Source organism: Oncorhynchus keta, chromosome 20 (genome assembly GCF_023373465.1).
Source record: "Oncorhynchus keta strain PuntledgeMale-10-30-2019 chromosome 20, Oket_V2, whole genome shotgun sequence".
NCBI classification, from domain to species: domain Eukaryota; kingdom Metazoa; phylum Chordata; class Actinopteri; order Salmoniformes; family Salmonidae; genus Oncorhynchus; species Oncorhynchus keta.
In genome coordinates this window covers 11,657,037-11,673,463 of record NC_068440.1, presented here as the reverse complement: position 1 = coordinate 11,673,463, position 16,427 = coordinate 11,657,037, and the positions used below count along the sequence as shown (strand labels likewise).

Sequence of the window (16,427 nt, the reverse complement as noted above, 5' to 3'; positions counted from 1 at the left end):
CCTTGGCACTGTAGAGTTGTGGGTGGACAGAAAGCCTGCCAGCAAAGGAATGACTAATTTCCCAAGTCTGCACTAAGAGGAACAAATAACTTCTGGGATATCCCAGAATTACCTAATGGACTAGTATATTTCATGTTACAAGTAGGCACCACCTACCTACACAGGCTGTTCAGCGAAAAAAAAACATTACAAGAAACCTCAAGGAAAAACCCAAATTAAATTAATGATTCATGCAGTGTGAAATCATTTAGGGAACAACTAGAGAAACACCTGACAAACTGATATCACTTAACAATCACTTTGAAATTCTATTTGACATAAGGAACATCATGGAGATTCAGTGAGAAATACAGATAAGACCTACTTTACTCTAGGTTGAAATGACTGCTACTCACAACAATATGAACCTTTTGATCAAAGGAAAGGTATTACCAACATGTTCACTGATATCCATCGTGCAAGCTAATTAAGGACCTATAACAAATTTCATATTTGCCTAATTCCACTGTCTTTCCGGGTTCTAGATTTTTCCCTGTATTCAGGCATTCGCTCTTTAAAAAAATCATACTTTAATAGAAAAACAACATTTGATGTCCTAAGTCAGGGTTCCCCAACTGGCAGTGCTTTGATTTGGCGCCCGAAGTTTGAGCATTTAAAAAATGTATATTTTTAAAATGTTGGAAATAGGTTCCAAAGTATTCCCATGAATGGTAGAATGGCGCCTGAGAGGATGGCTGACGTTATACAGTGGGGCAAAAAAGTATTTAGTCAGACACCAATTGTTTAAGTTCTCCCACTTAAAAAGATGAGGCCTGTAATTTTCATCATAGGTACACTTATACTATGACAAACAAAATGAGAAAAAAAAATCCAGAAAATCACATTGTCGGATTTTTAATGAGTTTATTTGCAAATTATGGTGGAAAATAAGTATTTGGTCAATAGCAAAAGTTTCTCAATACTTTGTTATATACTTTGTTGGCAATGACAGAGGTCTAATGTTTTTTTGTAAGTCTTCACAAGGTTTTCACACTGTTGCTGGTATTTTGGCCCATTCCTCCATGCAGATCTCCTCTAGAGCAGTGATGTTTTGGGGCTGTTGCTGGGTAACACAGACTTTCAACTCCCTCCAAAGATTTTCTATGGGGTTGAGATCTGGAGACTGGCTAGGCCACTCCAGGACCTTGAAATGCTTCTTACGAAGCCACTCCTTTGTTGCCCGGGCGGTGTGTTTGGGATCATTGTCATGCTGAAAGACCCAGCCACGTTTCATCTTCAATGCCCTTGCTGATGGAAGGAGGTTTTCACTCAAAATCTCACGATACATGGCCCCATTCATTCTTTCCTTTAACACGGATCAGTCGTCCTGGTCCCTTTGCAGAAAAACAGCCCCAAAGCATGATGTTTCCACCCCCATGCTTCACAGTAGATATGGTGTTCTTTGGATGCAACTCGGCATTCTTTGTCCTCCAAACACGAAGAGTTGAGTTTTTACCAAAAAGTTATATTTTTGTTTCATCTGACCATATGACATTCTCCCAATCTTCTTCTGGATCATCCAAATGCTCTCTAGCAAACTTCAGTCGGGCCTGGACATGTACCGGCTTAAGCAGGGGGACACGTCTGGCACTGCAGGATTTGAGTCCCTGGCGACGTAGTGTGTTACTGATAGTAGGCTTTGTTACTTTGGTCCCAGCTCTCTGCGGATCATTCACTAGGTCCCCCCGTGTGGTTCTGGGATTTTTGCTCACCGTTCTTGTGATCATTTTGACCCCACGGGGTGAGATCTTGCGTGGAGCCCCAGATCGAGGGAGATTATCAGTGGTCTTGTATGTCTTCCCTTTCCTAACAATTGCTCCCACAGTTGATTTCTTCAAACCAAGCTGCTTACCTATTGCAGATTCAGTCTTCCCAGCCTGGTGCAGGTCTACAATTTTGTTTCTGGTGTCCTTTGACAGCTCGTTGGTCTTGGCCATAGTGGAGTTTGGAGTGTGACTGTTTGAGGTTGTGGACAGGTGCATTTTATACTGATAACAAGTTCAAACAGGTGCCATTAATACAGGTAACAAGTGGAGGACAGAGGAGCCTCTTAAAGAAGAAGTTAGATTTCTGGCTCTCACAGACCTGTATCTTGTTTGTAGGTGACCAAATACTTATTTTCCACCATAATTTGCAAATAAATGTATTACAAATCCTACAATGTGATTTTCTGGATTTTTTTTCTCATTTTGTCTGTCATAGTTGAAGTGTACCTATGATGAAAATTACAGGCCTCATCTTTTAAGTGGGAAAACTTGCACAATTGGTGGCTGACTAAGTACTTTTTTGCCCACTGTATGTGCTTCTAACCAACTGTTATTTTGTTAGTTTCTTTGCGATATTTCTATCTTTAAAAAAAAAAAACGTATTTTGTGCATAATGTTGCTGCTACCATCTCTTATGACCGAAAATAACTTCTGGACATCAGAACAGGAATTACTCACCACGAACTGGTAGAAGCTTTTTACTTTAATGATGAGTCTGACGGTAAGGACATACTGCTTTCCCGGGAACTACACCAAATCCCCGTCATTTCCGCGAAGAGAGGACGGAGAAAAAAAAAAAAAGGAGGCGGAGGTTGGGCTGCCTCCTAGGAATTCGTAGGCGAGCGAGTAAACCCCCACTGGCATCTGTTCAATTGGCCAACGTGCAAAATGTATGACCTACGAGCAAGACTAAACTACCAACGTAACATTAAAAACTATAATATCTTATGTTTCACAGAGTCGTGGCTGAACGACAACATGAATAACATACAGTTGGCAGGTTTTAAACTGTATCAGAAGGACCGAACAGACACCTCTGGTAAGACAAGGGCTGGTGGTCTATGTATATTTGTAAACAGCTGTAAACAGTTTTGCTCAACTGAGGTGGAGTATCATATGATAAGCTGTAGACCACACTATCTACCTAGAGAGTTGTCATCTGTATTTTTCGTAGCTGTCTATATACCACCACAGACCAATGCTGGCACTAAGATAGCACTCAATGAGCTGCATACCACCATAATCAAACAGGAAAACACTCGGAAGACACATTTCAGTTGAAGGCATTCAGGTTTACAACTGACTAGGTATCCCCCTTTCATTCAGAGGTGGCGGTCCTAGTGGCCAGGGACTTTAATGCAGGGAAACAAATCCATTCTACCAAATTTCTACCAGCATGTTAAACAGGCAACCAGAGAATAAATTTTAAAAAGACTAGACCACCTTTACAACACAGATGCGTACAAAGCTCTCTCGTCCTCCATTTGGCAAGTCTGACCATAATTATATCCTCCCGATTCCTGCTTGCAAGCAAAAATTAAAGCAGAAAGCACCACTGACTCAGGTCAATAAAAGAAAGTGGTCAGAGGAAGCAGATGCTAAGCTACAGGACTGTGTTGCTCGCACAGACTGGAATATGTTCCTGGATTCTTCTGATGGCATTGAGGCATACACATCAGTCACTGGCTTCATCAATAAGTGCATCGATGACGTCATCCCCCCCAGTACATCACCGGGGCCAAGCTTCCAGCCACCTCTATACCAGGCGGTGTCAGAGGAAGCCCCTAAAAATGTTACACTACATTGAGGGTTAGGGGCTTGTAAGTAAGCATTTCACTGTAAGGTCTACCTACACCTGTTGTATTCGGCGCATGTGACAAATAAAAATTGGCTAGAATAGATATATATACATACACATACTGCTAAAAAAAATAAAGGGAACACTTAAACAACACAATGTAACCTCAAGTCAATCATACTTCTGTGAAATCAAACTGTCCACTTAGGAAGCAACACTGATTGACAATACATTTCAAATGCTGTTGTGCAAATGGAATAGACAACAGGTGGAAATTATAGGCAATTAGCAAGACACCCCCAATAAAGGAGTGGTTCTGCAGGTGGTGACCACAGACCGCTTCTCAGTTCCTATGCTTCCTGGCTGATGTTTTGGTCACTTTTGAATGCTGGCGGTGCTTTCACTCTAGTGGTAGCATGAGACGGAGTCTACAACCCACACAAGTGGCTCAGGTAGTGCAGCTCATCCAGGATGGGACATCAATGCGAGCTGTGGCAAGAAGGTTTGCTGTGTCTGTCAGCGTAGTGTCCAGAGCATGGAGGCGCTACCAGGAGACAGGCCAGTACATCAGGAGACGTGGAGGAGGCCGTAGGTCTTTACAACCCAGCAGCAGGACCGCTACCTCAGTCTTTGTGTGAGGAGGAGCACTGCCAGAGCCCTGCAAAATGACCTCCAGCAGGCCACAAATGTGCATGTGTCTGCTCAAACGGTCAGAAACAGACTCCATGAGGGTGGTATGAGGGCCCGACATCCACAGGTGGGGGTTGTGCTTACAGCCCAACACCGTGCAGGATGTTTGGCATTTGCCAGAGAACACAAAGATTGGCAAATTCGCCACTGGCGCCCTGTGCTCTTCACAGATGAAAGCAGGTTCACACTGAGCAGGTGACAGACGTGACAGTCTGGAGACGCCGTGGAGAACGTTCTGCTGCCTGCAACATCCTCCAGCATGACCGGTTTGGCGATGGGCAGTCATGGTGTGGGGTGGCATTTCTTTTGGGGGCCGCACAGCCCTCCCATGTGCTCGCCAGACGTAGCCTGACTGCCATTTGGTACCGAGATGAGATCCTCAGACCCCTTGTGAAACCATATGCTGATGCGGTTGGCCCTGGGTTCCTCCTAATGCAAGACAATGCTAGACCTCATGTGGCTGGCGTGTGTCAGCAGTTCCTGCAAGTGGAAGGCATTGATGCTATGGACTGGCCCACCCGTTCCCCAGAACTGAATCCAATTGAGCATATCTGGGACATCATGTCTCGCTCCATCCACCAACGCCACGTTGCACCACAGACTGTCCCCAGGAGTTGGCGGATGCTTTAGTCCAGTTCTGGGAGGAGATGCTAGAATATGCATATAATTGACAGCTTTGGATAGAAAACACTAACGTTTCCAAAACTGTAAAATTATTGTCTGTGAATATAACAGAACTGATGTTGCAGGCGAAAGCCTGAGAAAAATCCCATCTGGAAGTGCCCCAGGTTTTGAAAGCGCTGCATTCCAATGACTCCCTGTTCAGCTGTGAACGTACCATCAACGAGTTTACGCTTTCTACGTATTCCCCAAGGTGTCTACAGCATTGTGACATAGTTTAACACATTTCTGTTGAAGACTAGCCGTAGGCGGACACATTGTGTAAGTGGTCACATGGTGGCCCCGAGAGATTCTCGCGTAAAATAGAGGTAGCCATTACTCCAAATCAGTCCTAGTGAAAAACGAATTGTCCCGACGGATATATTATCGAATAGATATTAGAAAAACACCTTGAGGATGGATTCTAAACAATGTTTGCCATGTTTCTGTCGATATTATGGAGCTAATTTGGAATATGGGTGACCGCAATATCCGGGCGATTTCTCAGCCAAACGTGAAGAACAAACGGAGCTATTTCGCCTACAAAAATAATCTTTTGGGAGAAAAAAAAAATTGCGTGAGTGAAAACATCCGAAGCTCATCAAAGGTAAACAATTTCATTTGATTGCTTTTCTGATTTCCGTGACAAGGTTGCCTGCTGCTAGCAAAGGCATAATGCTATGCTAGGCTATGATAAACTTACACAAATGCTTGTCTAGCGTTGGCTGTAAAGCATATTTTGAAAATCTGAGATGACAGGGTGATTAACAAAAGGCTAAGCTGTGTTCCAATATATTTCACTTGTGATTCTCATGAATAGGAAGATTTTCTAGGAAGATGTGTCCGTTGGGTTATGCGAATTAGTGTCAGATGATGACAATGGTCCCGTTCACGGGATGGGATGTCACTTCAGGTTAACCGACTTGCCTAGTTAAATAAAATAAAAATAATTACTTGCCAACGTACAATCATTGGACAAATCTTAGGAAGTCTCTGGATTTTGCTCGCCTGAAGTAGAGTATCCCATGATAAGCTGTAGACCACATGTGTGGAGGTGGTGGTGTGATGGTGCTTTGCTGGTGACACGGTCTGTGATTGATTTAGAATTCAAGACACACTTAACCAGCATGGCTACCACAGCATTCTGCAGCGATAGTCCATCCCATCTGGTTTGCGCTTAGTGGGACCATAATTTATTATTCAACAGGTCAATGAACCAACACACGCCCAAGCTGTGTAAGGGCTATTTGACCAAGAAGGAGAGTGATGAGTGCTGCATCAGATGACCTAGCATCCACAATTACCCAACCTCAACCCAAATTGAGATGGTTTGGGATGAGTTGGACAACAGAGAATGAAAATCAGCCAACAGTGCTCAGCATGTGTGGGAACTCCTTCAAGACTGTAGGAAAAGCATTCCTCATGAAGCTGGGAGGGAATGCCAAGAGAATGCAAAGCTGTCATCAAGGAAAAGAGTGGCTACTACATGATTCCATGTGTGTTATTTCATATTTTTTATGTCTTCACTAATAAAGAAAACCCCTTAACTACAAACTTTTGACTGGTACTGTATGCCAGTTAATCAGCTTTACAAGGTGTGTAGAGCCTAATGTGCTTAATTTTAAGAAGTGATTTGGCCACTTTAGCTGTGATACAGACCTTATTAAAACATAGGCCTATGGGTGAGGCTACATGAGGTGTGTGACTATGATTTGGACTAATCGAGAGAAAAAAGGGCATTGTTTCTAATGCTGGGCATCATTCACAATTGATAATATATCATTCACAGGCGATAGGGAAATATTGTCACCCATCAGACTATTCTTGATTTAATCTTGTCTTTACATATACCATAAAATAAATATACACGTGTGTGAAATTTGTTTTGATTTAGAATAGACTATTATCATGCACCTGTTTCGATACAGGTGCAGCGGGGGAAAAAATACATGTGACCTATACACTTATATAGCAAATGGAGGACACTTTTCCCGTGGTTCATTTTCATGCCAGCCAGGTAGGCTATACTCTGGTTGTAAATATAACCAATGTGCTTAATATTATAGGAAAGTTGAGAAATAAATACACTAGGCCTAGCTGATGGGATCCTCTTTTTAGTAGAGGCCATCACTCTGTTTTCTCACGGAAATGCATAGCCTATAGAAATGTTGCGCAACATGAGATCTCGTGAAGTATTTGATTACATTTTTGAAAACATTTGCATTTATGTCAGAGTGATTTAGAGGGACAATAGAGTGTTGAGTACCAGGCAGTCAGAAAGTTTGGTAGGCTACTGATGACTTGAAAATACTAGCATCAGAGCTTGGAGAAGCCCAAATACCTTGATTAATAACCTCTTTGAACCACCCATCCCGGATCCGGTATAATTGTCATCAGCAACGCTGAATAGCATAGCGCCACAGTCAAATAATATTACTATAAAATATATCATATTCATGAAATCACATGTGCAATATTGCAAAACACAGCGTAGCCTTTGGTTAATCCACCTGTCGCCTCAGATTTTGAAATTATGCTTTACAGCGAAAGCAATAAGCGTTTGTGTAAGTTTATCGATCGCTCGACAAAGCAATAAGTACACTTAGCATCAGGTAACTTGGTCACGAAAATCAGAAAAGCAAATCAAATTAATCGTTTACCTTTGATGATCGTCGGATGTTTTCACTCACGAGACTCCCAGTTAGACAACAAATGTTCCTTTTGTTCCATTTTAACTCCTAAACATATGTAGACTTGCCATATTAAAAGGGTTGAATATTTGACAACGGGCGTCAGGGTCTTGTCACAACCACCATGGGGCACTCTGTTCACAACGTTGACATAAGCAAACCTCGAACCCACATGGCACCATACACGCTATCTGCCCGGTACAGTTGAAACCGGTGAAGTGCACACTTCTAAAGAGTGCCAATGGCCATTGAAGGTGAGCATTTCCCCACTGAAGTCGGTTACAACGCCAAACTGCAGTCAGGTCAAGACCCTGGTGAGAACAACAAGGATGCAGATGAGCTTCCCAGAGACAGTTTCTGACTGTTTGTGCAGAAAGTTTTCGGTTGTGCAAACCCCCAGTTTCATCAGCTGTTCCAGTGGCTGGTCTCAGACGATCCCGCGGGTGAAGAGGCCGGATGTGGAGGTCCTGGGCTGGCATGGTTACACGTGGTCTGCAGTTGTGAGGCCGCAGACCAGAGAAATGAACATTCAATTATCTGGAAACTGCTTTGTTGGACAATCCTGCAGTCAGCAAGCCAATTGAACGCTTCCTCAAAACTTGAGACATCTGTGGCATTGTGTTTTGTGGCAAAACTGGGATGTCTACAAATTTGTGCAAAAAAAAAAAAATATGGAGAAATAAGCTTGTGCTAATGGAACATTTCTGAGATCTTTTTTTTCAGCTCATGAAACCTGGGACCACCACTTTACATGTTGTGTTTATACACACACACACACACACACACACACACACACACACAATAATATGTGGTCACCCCTTCAAATTACTTGATTTGGCTACTTCAGCCAGACCCGTTGCTGACAGGTGTATAAAAATCGAGCACACCACCATGCAATCTCCATAGACAAACATTGGCAGTAGAATGGCCTTACAGAAGTGGTAAAGTAAAAACCCAAACTCGTCTGTGCAACAATACCGGTATATAGTAAAATATGGTATACCACCCTGCTTTAAATATAATACCCATCATCCGATTTGGACCAAAGACGATTGGACCAATGCCACCCACAGGCACACCCAAATCATAGGGTAGACTATGGCAAGATCCAGTTGTTCTGGGTGAGTTATAACTTTACAGGCAATATAATGCCCGCATAAAACCCTCATTCTGCACTTCTGAGAAGAGACCGTAGCAAGGCCCCTGACAGTAGCCAGAGCGCCTTTAAAATGAAAGGGGGAGGTGGGCTTAAAGAAAACAATCCACTAATTCACAGAGTTAAATATTGTGAGAATATTTTTTTTATTTTGTTATTATAATAAGGTTAACAATAAAATTGTTATGGAAATCTTCTGCACCTCACTCAAGTTGACTTCAAAACCCACAATGCAATGCTCGCTCTTTGGCTGGCTAGCTAGCACACAAACGTAGCTACACACATTAATACCAAAGTCAATATCAGCAGGTGAAGAACCTAGTTAGCTGTATAAAAATAAAAAAAATAAAAAAAATAACATATTGCCTAAAAAAACTGCATTATCAATTTAGAAGTCTACAATCTCAATATGTTCAACCTGCAGATCGATGTGTCTCACTGAGTGGAGTCTTTGCAACGGCACCATGCAACGTACCCATGGAGAATGATATAGAAAACTAGTGGCCAAAAGGCAGAATTAGCATGGGCAGCACCATTTTAATGTTGTCAACTGGGTGAGACTTCTGACTCCTGTTGGAGTCGTGTCCAACCAGGTCATCAGGAGGGTTCAGCCAAGTGTGTGTGGGTGGGTTGGGGTTCAGCCAAGTGTGTGTGGGTGGGTTGGGGTTCAGCCGAAATGTACTCAACAGCGTTGCCCCTGTCGTCACAGACTCTATAAAATGGCACAGATACAAAGATGATTCCTCATCTCTCTTTATGTATGCACCCTGGACTGAAGAGGCAGACAAATAGGAGAAATGTGATGGACCCTCTTAAATTACACATTTCTCAAGGTAGGAATATCACAATTTTTTTTAATCAACATCTCATTTGAGAAAAGACGACCTCCTGTGTTTTGACATTGGCCAGTATTGAAATCTGACATGTATGATAGACATGATAGACATTTTTGCGGTGTAAAGTAGTAATTCCTATTAACTTCCAGTGTAGTGAGAGTGGCTTTATGGCAATGCTGTGTCATACCGGACTCATTTCTGCCTGCTTGAACAGCAGTATCTCAGATGCACATGAAAACATGAAATGACCGCTGGAATCTATAGAACATCACTCAGAGATGCACAGACAATATATTTCAAAAGGAGAACGTTTTCTTTCATTTATAAGCAGAGGCTAAATTCATCTTCAAATACTTTTCATTTCACAGTACCATTCTAATTTACAAGTTTACTTTGGTGCGTAAGTCTGAATTGGGGCTACATTTTCTATGCAGCTTTCCCAAATCAGTCAAACGATAACGGTGCAAAACAGAGCCACCAAAACAAAGGGATGAGGTGAATAAGCAAAGCAAACAGAAGCAAAGCTTTTCTGTGTGAGAACTGCTTCATTAAGAATGCGAGTTGCGTCCACAGCGACAATCGTTCATATGGTTATAATGTAAAAATGCGCGGGTCAAAACCATCAAAGTCCTGGCCCGGTATAATCCGAGACAAAATTGGGGACTAGGGTTATATGAAAACATCACTAGGACTCATTGTGGTTGGGGTAACCCCAGCTGCAAAGAAAGAGGAGAAGACAAGAAAGAGAAGACTCGTCTTTGTCCAAGCCAGGCTACAGATGTGACATCGAGAGAGTGGGACAGAGAGAGAAAGAGCAAGCGAGAGCGAGGCAAAAGACAAAGGCAAATCTCCGGCGAAAGCTTTGATCCCCCTAGGCCCGTGGGGTTGCCATGACTACAGCAGATCTGACCAGCCCGGAGCGTAGAGTGGCGAGGAGGAGCAGCTCCGCAGACCCTCATATCAATTAAGTTAATGTCAATTAACTTGTGCCATTACTGGATTACTCATTAAACTAAAAAGGTCCGCAACAAATATGATGCGTTTAAAAAAGATGAAGTGTACAATACTGTTTACATATCTGGCTGTGTTGGCAAAATCACTACAAATCCCATTGAGCCAAGCGGTAAGAGGCTACCCGTTGCCACAGTTCCAAGAACAGACAGAAACTTCCAGCTAACCTTACAACTATGTATCTCAAAACCGAACTTGGATGTGTTAAGGAGCAATGATGTCCTTCGCCGCCGTTGTCTTACACGACAGATACCCCAAACCAGTCATGACTATTTCAATAAATCACTTAAGTTTCTTTCCAGCAGATTTCTTGGTTACATGAATTTATACCTAGCAACAGAGTTTTGAAGTGTAGGGTGCAGTATTTATGACATTTAGCAATGAGGGTGAAAATTAGCATAGTTCAGTTAGCCAGCCAAGGAAAACAAGCTTGGTACAGGATATAGCTGGGCAAACATAACTGTCAGTCAAACAAAGCTTCAAATTATGTTTAAGTGAACCTGAAAACATTAAAGAAATGGCAAAGTCACTTCCATACACAGCAGACTCCTCCTCCTCACCACTCTATTACCAGGTCTGACGAGGGGTTTGGGGTTTTAGTTGAGTGTGCGGGTATGCGTGCGTTCATGCGTGTGTCTAGCTGAGGTTGAGTGTGTTTATCTGCATGTCTAATGGCGTGTATCGGTGTGTGTGTGCGTGCATGCACACATGCTGCACAATTGTTTTTCCAAGAACAAGCCAATTAACTAGGCTGCAATAGCACACTGCCACCCCCCCCATACAAAGCCTCTTCAATAGACAGAAACCACTAGACACCTGCACTTCTGCCCACCACGCACCTTTATCTGTTTTCATATACTCCTCACTGACTCATGATATGAAGATCTGAGGGAAAAGCCCCCATTTATGAACAATACTGTCAGACGAAAGGGTTGGAGAACTTCAGACTACCAGCCAGGCTATAAAGCATGTCCAGAGGCTGAAGCTGACTTCAAACAAGATGATTGTGCTGTGCAGGCTTTGGTTTCAAGAGCTGTGGAGATCCTCCACCAATGACAGAAGGAGGCTTGAGTGATATACTGTTTTTTCCCCCAAAATACAGATGGTATGATTTTCAATACCATTAAAAAAAAAGTATATAGTGTGTGTAATAAATATATATATGTAGACACTTTCAAATGAATGGATTCAGCTATTTCAGACACACCCGTTGATGGCAGTTATTTAAAACAGCCATGCAATCTCCATAGACAAACATTGGCAGTAGAATGGCCTTACTGAAGGGCTCATTGACTCAACGTGGCACCGTCAACTTCACAACAAATCTGTTTGTCAAATACAAATACAGCATACAATGACATTCTAGACAATTCTGTGCTTCCAACTTAAATCAGTGTGGAAAAACTTGACTGGCCTGCACAGAGCCCTGACCTCAACCCCATCAAACACCTTTGGGATGAATTGGAACGCTGACTGCAAACCAGGCCTAATCACCCAACATCAGTGCACGACCTCACTAATGCTCGTGAATGAATGGAAGCAAGTCCCTGCAGCAATGTTCCAACATCTAATGGAAAGCCTTCCCAGAAGAGTGGAGGTTGTTATAGAAGCAAAGGGAGGGGTCCAACTCCATATTAATGCCCATGATTTTGGAATGAGATGTTAGACGAGCAGGTGTCCACAAACTGTAGGTCATGTGGCATATATAAAATGTGTCACATAAATTATATCCAGCGCAGGGCTCCAGCTATGCATTTGCTTTGCTAACTTGATAGTTACGAGGCTAGATGTCAAGATCAAGCTTCCTGGTTAGAGCAGAGACATTCAATCCCCTCATGCCTTTGTCTCTGTGTGTGTGTCCAATTTTTTTTGTTTTGTGAAATAGCACCCCTTGTGCGCACATTCGGTAATACAGTATATCCTGTTATGGTACAGAAGCGGTATAACTACGACAATCTGGATACCACCCAACCCTAGACAGAATAATTAGTCTGTGCACCTGTGATGCACACTTCAACCATCTATCCAATTTTCCACTTGAGTGGGTAAGAGCAAGACAACCCTCCCTCTCCATCCCTTTACCACAAAGACAACAGTCAGTCAACGACTTCTTCCTTCATATTTACAGCCAAGCATGGCTTTCCGTTGGCATTAGATCTGTCACAGAATAACAAAAATGCATTAAAATCACTTTGAAACACAAATGTAGCCATTTCATGGGTTAGCCTATATTGCATGGGTATTCTGCATTCTCCATCTCCGAGCAGCAGTGACAATGGAATCAGGAGGTAGACAATCCTAACCTACATCTTTAAGATGTTATTGACCCAGTCAAATAAATTGATTTATATGTCACATGTGTCGAATACAACAGGTGTAGATCTTACAGTGAAATGCTCACTTACAAGCTTTTAACCAACAATACGTTTTAAGAAAAATAAGTTAAGTAAAAAATAGATGAGTAAAAATATAATAAGTAAAGAGCAGCAGTAAAATAACAGAAGTGAGGCTATACAGGGGTACCGGTACAGAATCAATGTGCGGGGGGCACAGGTTAATCGGCCTTACTGCTTGAAAATGAACAGACTAGCTAATGAGTGTTTTAGGTCTGATACGGTTGGTCATTATATCAACAACTGAAAAGTTTCACCAAGCTGTAGGAGTTTGGTTGGCCGACTTCGCTGGGCAAACACAGACAGACAACCAAGTCAAAGGTTATGAACTAGTGAATATAGCTTATTTTTCCACTTCTGATATTATTCGACACCCACAAACATTGGATTCCAGAGTGAACGCTGCAACTGAATTTCATAACAGTAAAAACAACAAAAGTACAAGACAAATGGAAAACAATCCCCACATTCCACTCCCAAAACATTCCACAGCGCGAGTCAGCCAGAGGAAAACACGTGTTTTCCAAAGTTCATCCCATAATTGTTGCTTTCTCTCGGTTTACAACACCCAGCGCGCAAAAGGCATTCAGAATCGTTTGCAAAATACAAGCGTGTATTATCACAAATCTTGTTTTGTTCCGTTCCCATTCACAATGCAAATTCGACAAAACATATGAAGGCTACCACGAAAACAACGTTATACTGGCTGTAAACATGGGCCGTTTACAATCAAAACGTTCACAGAATGAAAAACTGAACTAGCAACAATGTTCCGGCTAACAACGTTAATTAAGTGGTTGTGCTGGTTCAAATGTACTAATTTAAAGTACATAGCTAGCCTATCTAACGTGCTCTACTGCAAATCAATTGAAAAAGGCTACTAAAAGTGCCTACTCGTCAGTGTTCTTACCTACATCTCAAAGGGCAAAGAACAAGGTATCTTCACCGAATGCGTTTATGCGTGTCTTCTCCCGGCGTTGTTCTATCCAGCGCACCCTTGCGTTCAGGTAGGCTGGATTGGTGTAGTAGTTTACGCCGCTCAGGTAGCAAGCTCTGCTCTCGCTTCCGAACGAAATAAATCGTGCCCACAAAAGGAAACCGCTGACCGTAAACATTTGCTCTTGGAGCTCCCAGTGGAAAAAACGCCTGTCTGCCTGGCCTGCCTCCTCCCATATAATTGTATGGCCTCCGCTCAGCAAAGTGAACACACGGTTGATCAACAGATTACCGTAGACTATCTCTCTTGATCAACAGGCGCCATCTATAGGAGGAAACCGGTAAGACCAAAGATTGTATTATCCTCTGCTGTTGATAACACAATATTATAGGTTATACAGATCAAATCCACTATGTTGCTTGTGGTCACATCATTACATTTTCCCTTCATTACAATTAATGTTAATACATTTTTCTCAATGCCTTTGTCAACTTTAAAGCCCATTCTGGCTTTTACTAGTATCATCCACTACTAACGCCAGCAGAGCATTCTGGCAGACATATTACTTGACACTCTGTTTGTTCCACATATCTAGGTTTTTGGAAATAAAAATGCTGATTATAATGGGTCTAATCTAGGTTAGCTAGCCAGCTATTGTCGTTCTTTTAACGCAACGTAACGTAAACAACACTGCTAGCTAGCCAGCTAGCCCCGAATAGTAGCACTGTAGAAACTATTACACTCAACGGAACGACTTGATTAGTGTAGTGTCAACAACGCAGCTACTGCCAGCTAGCCTACTTCAGCAGTACTGTATCATTTTAATCATTTTAGTCAATAAGATTCTTGCTACGTAAGCTAACTTTCTGAACATTCGAGACGTATAGTCCACTTGTCATTCCAATCTCCTTGCATTAGCGTAGCCTCTTCTGTAGCCTGTCAACTATGTGTCTGTCTATCCCTGTTCTCTCCTCTCTGCACAGACCATACAAACGCTCCACACCGCGTGGCAGCGTCACCTAATCTGGTGGTCCCAGCGCGTACGACCCACGTGGAGTTCCAGGTCTCCGGTAGCCTCTGGAACTGCCGATCTGCGGCCAACAAGGCAGAGTTCATCTCAGCCTATGCCTCCCTCCAGTCCCTCGACTTCTTGGCACTGACGGAAACATGGATCACCACAGATAACACTGCTACTCCTACTGCTCTCTCCTCGTCCGCCCACGTGTTCTCGCACACCCCGAGAGCTTCTGGTCAGCGGGGTGGTGGCACCGGGATCCTCATCTCTCCCAAGTGGTCTTTCTCTCTTTCTCCCCTTACCCATCTGTCTATCGCCTCCTTTGAATTCCATGCTGTCACAGTTACCAGCCCTTTCAAGCTTAACATCCTTATCATTTATCGCCCTCCAGGTTCCCTTGGAGAGTTCATCAATGAGCTTGATGCCTTGATAAGCTCCTTTCCTGAGGACGGCTCACCTCTCACAGTTCTGGGCGACTTTAACCTCCCCACGTCTACCTTTGACTCATTCCTCTCTGCCTCCTTCTTTCCACTCCTCTCCTCTTTTGACCTCACCCTCTCACCTTCCCCCCTACTCACAAGGCAGGCAATACGCTTGACCTCATCTTTACTAGATGCTGTTCTTCCACTAACCTCATTGCAACTCCCCTCCAAGTCTCCGACCACTACCTTGTATCCTTTTCCCTCTCGCTCTCATCCAACACTTCCCACACTGCCCCTACTCGGATGGTATCGCGCCGTCCCAACCTTCGCTCTCTCTCCCCGCTACTCTCTCCTCTTCCATCCTATCATCTCTTCCCTCTGCTCAAACCTTCTCAACCTATCTCCTGATTCTGCCTCCTCAACCCTCCTCTCCTCCCTTTCTGCATCCTTTGACTCTCTATGTCCCCTATCCTCCAGGCCGGCTCGGTCCTCCCCTCCCGCTCCGTGGCTCGACGACTCATTGCGAGCTCACAGAACAGGGCTCCGGGCAGCCGAGCGGAAATGGAGGAAAACTCGCCTCCCTGTGGACCTGGCATCCTTTCACTCCCTCCTCTTCTACATTTTCCTCCTCTGTCTCTGCTGCTAAAGCCACTTTCTACCATTCTAAATTCCAAGCATCTGCCTCTAACCCTAGGAAGCTCTTTGCCACCTTCTCCTCCCTCCTGAATCCCCCCTCCTCCCTCTCTGCAGATGACTTCGTCAACCATTTTGAAAAGAAGGTCGACGACATCCGATCCTCGTTTGCTAAGTCAAACGACACCGCTGGTTCTGCTCACACTGCCCTACCCTATGCTCTGACCTCTTTCTCCCCTCTCTCTCCAGATGAAATCTCGCTTCTTGTGACGGCCGGCCGCCCAACAACCTGCCCGCTTGACCCTATCCCCTCCTCTCTTCTCCAGACCATTTCCGGAGACCTTCTCCCTTACCTCACCTCGCTCATCAACTCATCCCTGA

The 16,427-nt window shown here is 43.5% G+C and overlaps 1 protein-coding gene across 3 annotated transcripts in view; it reads right to left on the bottom strand.

Annotated features, from left to right (window-relative positions):
* Positions 1-14,271, bottom strand: part of sema4ab (sema domain, immunoglobulin domain (Ig), transmembrane domain (TM) and short cytoplasmic domain, (semaphorin) 4Ab) — a 47,850-nt gene extending 33,579 nt beyond the window's left edge. The window contains exon 1 of one of the 3 annotated variants that reach the window (XM_035795459.1): positions 13,950-14,271. The gene's annotated coding sequence lies outside the window, so the exon portion shown is untranslated. The remainder of the gene's footprint in view (positions 1-13,949) is intronic. The other 2 variants (XM_035795457.1, XM_035795458.1) reach the window with 2 other exon arrangements.
* Positions 14,272-16,427: the final 2,156 nt, after the last annotated feature.